The sequence below is a fragment of the Myodes glareolus genome, chromosome 3, assembly GCF_982192425.1.
Source record: "Myodes glareolus chromosome 3, mMyoGla1.1, whole genome shotgun sequence".
Classification (NCBI taxonomy): domain Eukaryota; kingdom Metazoa; phylum Chordata; class Mammalia; order Rodentia; family Cricetidae; genus Myodes; species Myodes glareolus.
In genome coordinates, this window is record NC_142028.1 from 21,139,187 (window position 1) to 21,148,079 (window position 8,893).

Sequence of the window (8,893 nt, forward strand, 5' to 3'; positions counted from 1 at the left end):
GAACTCCCATTAGATCAGTCCCACCGTCTCAGTGAGTGGACACACCCCTCGTGGTCCTGACTTCCTTGCTCATGTTCTCCCTCTTTCTGCTCTTCATCTGGACCTTGGGAGATCAGTCCAGTGCTCCGATGTGGGTCTCTGTCTCTATCTCCATCCATCACCAGATGAAGGTTCTATGGTGATACAAAAGATATTCATCAGTGTGACTATGGGAAAAGGCCAGTTCAAGACCCTTTCCTCTGCTGCCCAAGGACCTAGCTGGGGACTTCACCTATGCTGGAGAGGATGTAGAGTAAAAGGAACACTCATCCATTGTTCGTGGGAATGCAAACTCATGCAACCACTTTGGAAATCAGTGTGGCGGGTTCCCAGGAAACTGGGAGTCAACCTACCTCAGGATCCACAATTTCACTCTAGGGAATATACCCAAGAGATGCCCAATCATACTACAAAAGCATTTGTTCAACTATGCTCATAGCAGCACTATTTGTAATAGCCAGAACCTGGAAACAACCTAGGTCCCCCTCAATAGAAGAATGGATAAAGAAAGTATGGCAACATACATTTTAGAGTTCTATTCAGCGGTAAAAAAACAATGACATCTTGAATTTTGCATGCAAATGGATGGAAATAGAAAACATTTTACTGAGTGAGATAACTCAGACCCAAAATGATGAATATGGTTTGTACTCACTCATAAGTGGACTCTAGCCATAAACAAAGAACATTGAGCCTATAATTCATGGTCCTAGAGAAGCTAAATAAAAAGGTGAAGCCAAAGAAAAACTTGTTTTTATCTTCCTGGATATTGGAAGTAAACAAGATCGCTGGACAAAAATTGGGAGCACGGGGGTGGGGGTGGGATGGGGAGAAGGGAAGATGGGGAGAGAGAAGGGAGAAGGGAGGATTGGTGAGAACATGGAGGAATGGAATGGTTGAGATAAAGGAAGGGTGGATATGGGGGCAGGGAAGAAGATATCTTAATTAAGGGAACCATTTTAGGGTTGGTGAGAGACTTGACTCTAAAGGGGTACCCACACATCTTTAAGTGACATCTCAAGATCTGTTTCTTTCTGAAGAGAAGTGACATTTCTTAATCTTCCACGTATCCAGCAACCTACCCTATACCCTTGCTCAGAGATGTGGTATCTCTGGAGTCAGTTCAGTCTACTGCTTTTGTTCTGACTAGTCTGAAACTAACATGCTGATTTTCCTGCTAAGTAATACTGGTCTCATTCTTTAGTAACTTGATAAAAACAAAACCAGGAGTCCATCTGACATGATGTGAGATTAAATCATCTTTTAGACATCCTATGTCTGAGTTTTACTCTTGATGCTAATGATCAAAGAGCTACCTATTCAAGCACAGACTCTGCCCAAAGAACATAAGCAAAGAAATCACCCAGCTCTACCCTCTGAACTTTCTTCAAGTAAGCTCAGAATTTCCAGAATAAATGTAAACTATTGAGCATAAATATCATGAGAAAATAGAGTCACTTCAGACCAAAATGACTGACAATTCCACTGTGATTCTTTTACCAAAGTGTAGCACAAAACAGAAAATACAAAAATTCATTCCAACAGACTAGTGAAACAGAGGTATTAGAAACTTGAAGAAAATTTTTGTTTTCTTGAATTTTGCCTCCAAATTCATTTTTGTGGAAAAATACGCACACATACACTCTCAAGTATCTCTTTACTTCTCTGGCGTGTTTGCTGTAAAACCTTTATTTGTTAAACCACCACTTCCTGTTCCTTTATGTTGAGACGCACAAGTCACACATTTAAACCAGTGGGTCCTTCAGACCTCAGTAACATCATCATTTCACAGTACAAATAGATCTTCCTGTCCCAGAGTGAGGTGAAATTTTCCTAGTAGTTCTGACTGTTCAGGGTCAACTTCACACCTCTTGGTGTTTCAGCTGTAAGGTGGACCTTTCACGAAATTGAAATATGGTAAATGTCACAACTCTTAAGAAAACAGAAAGAGCCCTATTTTGAAATTTCCTGTGACCATAACCACGTGTGTCCTGGCATTGACAATGACAACTTTTCTAATACTCTGTGTTATCACGTCTACCCACATCGTCTTGCTGAGCTGCAAGCAATGGGAGGGAGGAAATGTAAAGGATGTTTCAGGAACTCAGTAAGAGTGATAAAAAGGGACCAAAAAGGGGTTTCACATGAGTATATGGACTCTGATACAGAGGTATAAAGCTTATAATGGAGAAAACAGTTAAACATCCCACGAAACTGTAAGCACGATCCAATTAAATACTTTTTTTTTAATAACAGTTGCAGTTCCCTCTTTCTTTTTGGACTGAAAAAGAAAGATGATAATATACTTTGTGCTTTATATTCATCAAGGCCTATTATTTGGATACAAATACTAATTTATACAGAACAAACCTGTAGTTGTTGGGTATTAAATTGCACAATGAGAGGTAAATCAACAAATTTTACACAGCTAAATGAGGAGAAAGACCATGCATTTGTGAATAGCAAAAAGAACCAGAGAATATTTTCTGGCAAACAGACTACCAAGTCAGGACCTACAGCTACACTGAATAAAGCCACAAACCACCTGAATACCTAAATTAATCATCATTAAACAATGCAATAAATAAGTAAATGAATAAATAAACTCTACTGATACCAACTAGGTGAAACTTCAGCAGGCCAGAGTTATTGGGTATATTGAATATGGATGTCCATAATTGTTACAAGTTGGAATGTTTGTCATTTCCCACTTAAAATAAGAGAGAAAATAATTGTAATAGCACTGTACTTTCAGCTACAGTAGATACAGATGAAGAAATCAGTAACCATCACAGAAATGACAGTGGCTCTCTATGGGCATGCACCTTTATTAAGCAGTTCCGTTATTTAAAAAAATGTTCAGTGCCACTTTACCTCTATCTGCTTAACACAGTTCTCAACCTTCAGATTCTTTTATCCTGAAGTCAGTGCTAACTGATCCCTTCAACAAGTAGATTACAACTACCAGCATAGCATAAGGCCTACACTGTGGATTCAGAGAGAGACTGAAATAGGACACCAGCAGCAGAATTAACAAACATAATGAAAGACGAACTCTACTGGAAAGAAGTTCAAAGGAACTGGGAAATATGAGCAGGACTTGTTTTCATTAGAATATGTGTTTGACAATTGGGGCAGAATGAGGGACCAGTGACAATGGCACTGGGATTTGTCTCTACTGCATATACTAGATTTTTGGGATCCTATTGTCTTTGGATGTATGCTTTGCCCAACCTGCATGTAGTGAGGTCGGCCTTGGACTTCCCACAGAGCAGGATGCCTTGCCCTCTCTTAAGATTTTAGGGGGATTGGTAGGAGGGTGTGTGGAGGGAGTGGGAGGGAAGGGGGGGGAGGAAGTGGGGATTTGGATTGGTTTATTTATTGAAGTAATAAAATAATAATAATAAAAAAGAAGTCAACAATATGTGTAGGTACTGTCCTGCTTTCTGATATTATGCTAAAACCCTGAACCAAATAAACTTAGAAGGGAGTGGTTTATTCCATTTTACATGTTATTACCCAATATTGGGAGAATATAATTCAAAAATTTGGTGAGAAGAAATCAGAGAGTAGCTTTCTTACTGTCTTGCTCCATGGCTCAGGTTTAGCTATTTTTCCTATATAGCCCACAAACTGCTACCTAGGGATGGTACCATGCACAGCTAGCTGAATCTCTTAGATTCATTAGTAATCAGGAATCTGCCCCCACAGACAAGGCCACAGGCCAGTGTAATAGAAGAAATAGAAGTAGGTGTGTCAAGAGAACAAACAAGATTAACCATCACAAGTCCCAATCATTTACAAATTGAGATATCACTACTGAACCAAAACCTTTCCTTTCTTTCCCCTAAGATTTCAGGTTAGTATAATATAAAAAACTTTACAACCTTTAAAAGTTAAACGGTCTTTAAAAAATATTTCTAGTGGTTTAAAAGTCCAAGTGCTTTTTTTAAAATAAATTTCAAAGTTCTCAACTCTGACTGCTATTAGTAAAAATGTGTTACACACCTTCTTACAAAGAAATGAAGATGCATGACATAGGAAAAATAAGATCTAAGCAAAATCAAAATTCAATTATGTCAATCCATGTTCTATAGCTCAATGTCTGGTTTCTGAAACTCATGATCTTCTGGGCTTCAGAGCATCTGGGCAGTACACTTCTTGACTTTTTTGCATAGCAAGTATCTGTTAGCATCTAAAAGAAGTCCCACAAAAGACCACCATCCATGTATGCAATCAACAAGAGCATTTATTACCAGCATCCTGGAGATGTGCATTCTACATAAAGGCAAAATGGTGATAACCCTGAGAGGAACACGTGGGCTCATTTTTAAGTACAGTTGAAGGGGAGTTCCCAAGGCAGTTAGGTCATTTTAGATACGATTGGCTTAAGCAAGTGGTGATCATACTGGTACATTCTAATTGGTTAGGGTAAGTCAGGGACTGATTAAGGCTACAGTTTTTCCATTTTTGAGTAGGCCTATGTGAGTCCCAAGCTTTGTCTTTATTTGGTTATTATCTTGAGATGTTATGGTTCAGGCCTGTTATTTCATGTACCAGGCCAACCCATCCTTTCAGTTGGGGGTGTTGGAGATTTTCCTTTGTTTGTTGTTCTTCCTCAGAAACTGCCTGCTCAGTTCTAAGAAGTAGGGACCAAGGCCTAGCTCTTAACTGAATTATTAGGGAAGGCTGTTATGATAATTGCTTGGCCTTCTCAGTATCTAGCCATCCAGTGCCACACAGTGAGTCTCCAAAACCTAAATAAGCAAACAAATGGGAAAAATAAATTTGAGCTGCATGAACCATTTTTTCTAAAAACCATATTTTTCTAATACCTGTACCACAAGTAATTCATAGGTAGATTACTCAAGAGTCTTCTACAAAGACTGTTGTTTACTTGTTACTGGAGAGGAGGTTACTGGAGATGAGGTCTATGCAAGGTTTCTTTGGGACTTCTGGACCATATGAGCATCTTTAAACCTCCCTAACATCTCTGTACAAAGGAAAGTTAATGCGTAAGACTCATGAGAATCTTCTGTAGGTGATCACAGCTTCTCTGTTTCTTCAAGAGATGGCAGTGGCCATGCCCAAACCAGAGGAAACACCTACACATCTGGGTTACAAGGTGAAGTTTGGTTGCACACCTGTTATCTCAACACTGAGGTAGTCAGGGAAGGATGATGAACAATTCAAGAGGTAGAATAAGTTTGAAACGAGACTGGGACATGAAATCCTGACCCCACAATAAATAAATAGATAGATAGATAGATAGATAGATAGATAGATAGATAGATAGATAGATAGATAAATAAATAAACCAAAATCTGAACTCCATACAGTAAGAGAATAAATATTGTTTGTTCTCTTTCTTAGACCAGCCCTAAGAAACTTAGTGTAGTTTCTTAGTGTAGCTGAAAGTACAGTGCTATTACAATTATTTTCTTTCTTATTTTAAATGAGAAACAACAAACATTCCAACTTGTAACAATTATGGACACCCATATCCAAGAAACTTGCACAGTTATAAAAACAATAGAAATTTAACAATTTTAACAAAAGTAACAAATGTATTAAAGGACAAATTTATCCAAATTAATAAATAGAAATTCCTAAATTGGGTTGTTTCTTAAGTAAATGTTGTTCCTAATGTAGTAAATTCCTTGCCCCAAAGATACCTTCAGGCCCAAATTTTCTCTTGGAGATTGAATATTTAAGAAAATAAAATACAAATACTTCCAAAATTTCAGATACAAGAATGACTTCTAAAAATTCCAAATAAACATAAAGGCTAGTGTTTTCTCCATATTATAAAGAGAAAAGGGCTCTGGGTGATGGGTCACAACTTTAATCCCAGTACTCAAAAAGTAGAGACAGGAAGACTTCTGTGAGTTCAATATCAATCAAGTCAATATAGTGAATTCAAGGCCAACCAAAGCTATAGAGTAAAATCCTATCTCAAACAAGCAAGTAAACAAACAAATACATTTTAAAGAGAACTATATGGCTCACATCCATAATTGTAACACTTAAGAGACTAGAACAGGACCAAAAGATGAAGGCTATGTATTGAGTTTCAGGTCAGGGAAAGAAACAGTGTGAGACAATGGTTCAAATAATAAAACAAATGAAATGCAGGAAGAAAGAAAAGAAGAGAAAGCTACAGGCAATCTGTATTACATATAAACACAAACATGTATTAAAAATATTACCCAAAGAGATAGACAATGGTGAGGAATACCATGACAGATTTATGGGGATTGCATTGCTAAGTTGCTCATGAAGTTCAGCATCTTTGGTTACTTGCTTAGTGTCTGTTCAAGACTGAGCCCTTGAACAGTTATAGAGATCCAATCCTCCAAAGGGAACTTTGGGCTTTCTCTGACTTTTGGAGGAGAGAAACTCATTGTCTTCAGTGATGTAGACACCATTGAGTTACTCTGGCTGAAGTGTAATATGAACATGTGAGCATCCCAGGTTAAATTCTGTATGTCACAAAACAAATACAAAACCTCAAAAAAGATTTGAAAGTAGGATGAGGGATTCACAGGCACAGAGTTGATAGTGATGGGGAGACACTGAGGTCATGGGGACTAAATGTGACCAGAATGTGTTAAATTCAAGTTTGAAATTATCAAAAACTAAATTAACTTTTGTATATACACACATATTCAGTGCATGCAAAACTATATACAATGGATAATAAATATAAAAAGAACAATTGTGTTGTATTCACATGTAGAAGTTCATTTAACATTCAAAAAGCAGTTGTGACCCAGCCACAAAAAAGCAAGATATGACTGCCTTGCCAAAAAAGGTACCTGCAGAATGAGCTTCCCTTTTCCCAGCATTCTCGTTGCCCTGCCTCTACTTCCTGCCTGGTCGTCCCGCTTATACTTCCTGACTAGCTACTGGCCAATTAGCATTTTATTAAAAATAATACAAGGGACAGGATAAAAGACTATTGACCCACAGCAGGGGGGCTGATGTAAGTTTTAAGAATTAGTAAATAAGAAGCCTGAGCTAATGGGCCAAACAGATTATAATTAATTTAGACCTCTGTGTGACTCTTTGGGACTTAATGGCTGTAGGACCAGGCAGAACAAAAAACCTCAGTCAGCACATCCCCTCCCTTTGGCTCCATATTAGGGTCCATACCCTGACAGCTTTTCCAGAGGCCAGATTAGCAAGAAGACCCCAGGTAAGACACTGCCCGCTGCCCACTAAACTCTTTTAATCCTGCCCAACAACTCTAGACCTCACCCCCTTCCCTGGAATCCATATCCTGGCCTATAACTTTAGAAGAAGAATTTGACTGTTCCAGAGGCCAGGCCAGATCTAGGGATCCCAGAAAAAAAAATCAGTGAAGCATAAAACTAAGCCAAAAGACATCAGTGTGGAAAAGAGACTTTTAAAAAGAAAAAAAAAAGTGTTGGCAGAGGATAGGAAGGAGCTAAAGGAGTGAGAATGAATGTAGTCAAAAGGCATTCTACAAAGACAGGTAATTGTATAGTAAATTTAGTTTTTAAGATGTTAAAAGGGAAAAAATCAATCAATGCAATTTTATCAACTTAAATTACTTTTGTAATAAAATAGCCAGGTTGAATGATTTATAAAGAAAAGAGATGAACTAGGTGCACAGTCTGAGAGGCAAGAGGTCTAAGACTTGGCAGTCCTATCTACTCATCAACATGGCAGGTGGCATTATGAGGAACCACATGAAAATATATGGCAAATGGAGAAATCATATGGTGAAGTTAGGAAACCAGTAGAGAAGGATCCTCAATGGTTTTCACAACAGCCAACTGTGGAGAACATAGTCACTCCCCAGGAGCAGCGTTAATTTGTTCCTAGGACAAAATTTAGAATGATCTAGTAACTGAGAGTTTGCAGAACTTCCTGTCGATTTGACCACTTCAGTACTGTGCATATGATGATCAGGACTTCAACACATGAACTTATGGCAGACAAACATGGTAGGTTCTCACTTGAAAGTCTATATTAGCTGTAAAGTAAAGGATAACTATGATAAAATCCACAGATTCAGAGATGATCAGTAACAAGGAAGGCTCAAGGGACTTGTTCAGATCTCTCTGGGAAGGAGAAATAGAAGAGATTTTTAGATGGACTGGGGACAGGTGGGGATGGGAACATAAGGGATCAAGTGGGAGTGGAAGCATTGAAAGAGACAACTGGAAGGGGGCAGTTGTTTCAGGGTCGTGTATAAAGCAGCGTAAGGAAAGCTCCCACGAATATACAAGGATGACCGCAGTCAAGACTCTTAGCAGTAGAGTAGCCTGAACTGGGATCTCCTGTGACCTGGTAAGACTTCCAATGGAAGGACTGGGCATCCACCCAGTCACATAACATTTAACCTACTGTCTATCCTGTCTATTAGATGTGTTGGAATTGGTGCTTATGCCAATTGTTACCAGAGAGCTTTTTCCAGCAACTTGTGGGAATAGATGCAGATACCCATAGCCAAACATAGCCTGGGGAATCCTTCTGAATAGAGTCGGGAGGGATTATAGGAGCCAGAGGGATCAAGGACATCACAAGAAAACTCACAGAATCAACTAACCTGGACTTGCAGGAACTCACAGAATCTGATCCAACAACCAGGAGGCACACATGGAACTGACCTAGGACCTCTACATATATACTGTGTTGCTTGGTCTTCTTGTGGAACTCATAACAGTGGGAGCAGGGTCTGTCTCTTTTGCTGACTTTTGGAACCCTACTCCTATTACTGGGCTGCCTTGTCTTAATAAAAGGGAGACATTCAATTTTACTGTAACTTGATATGTCATGTTTTCTTAATATCCATGGGAGGCCTGCCCTTTTTGCAATAGAAATG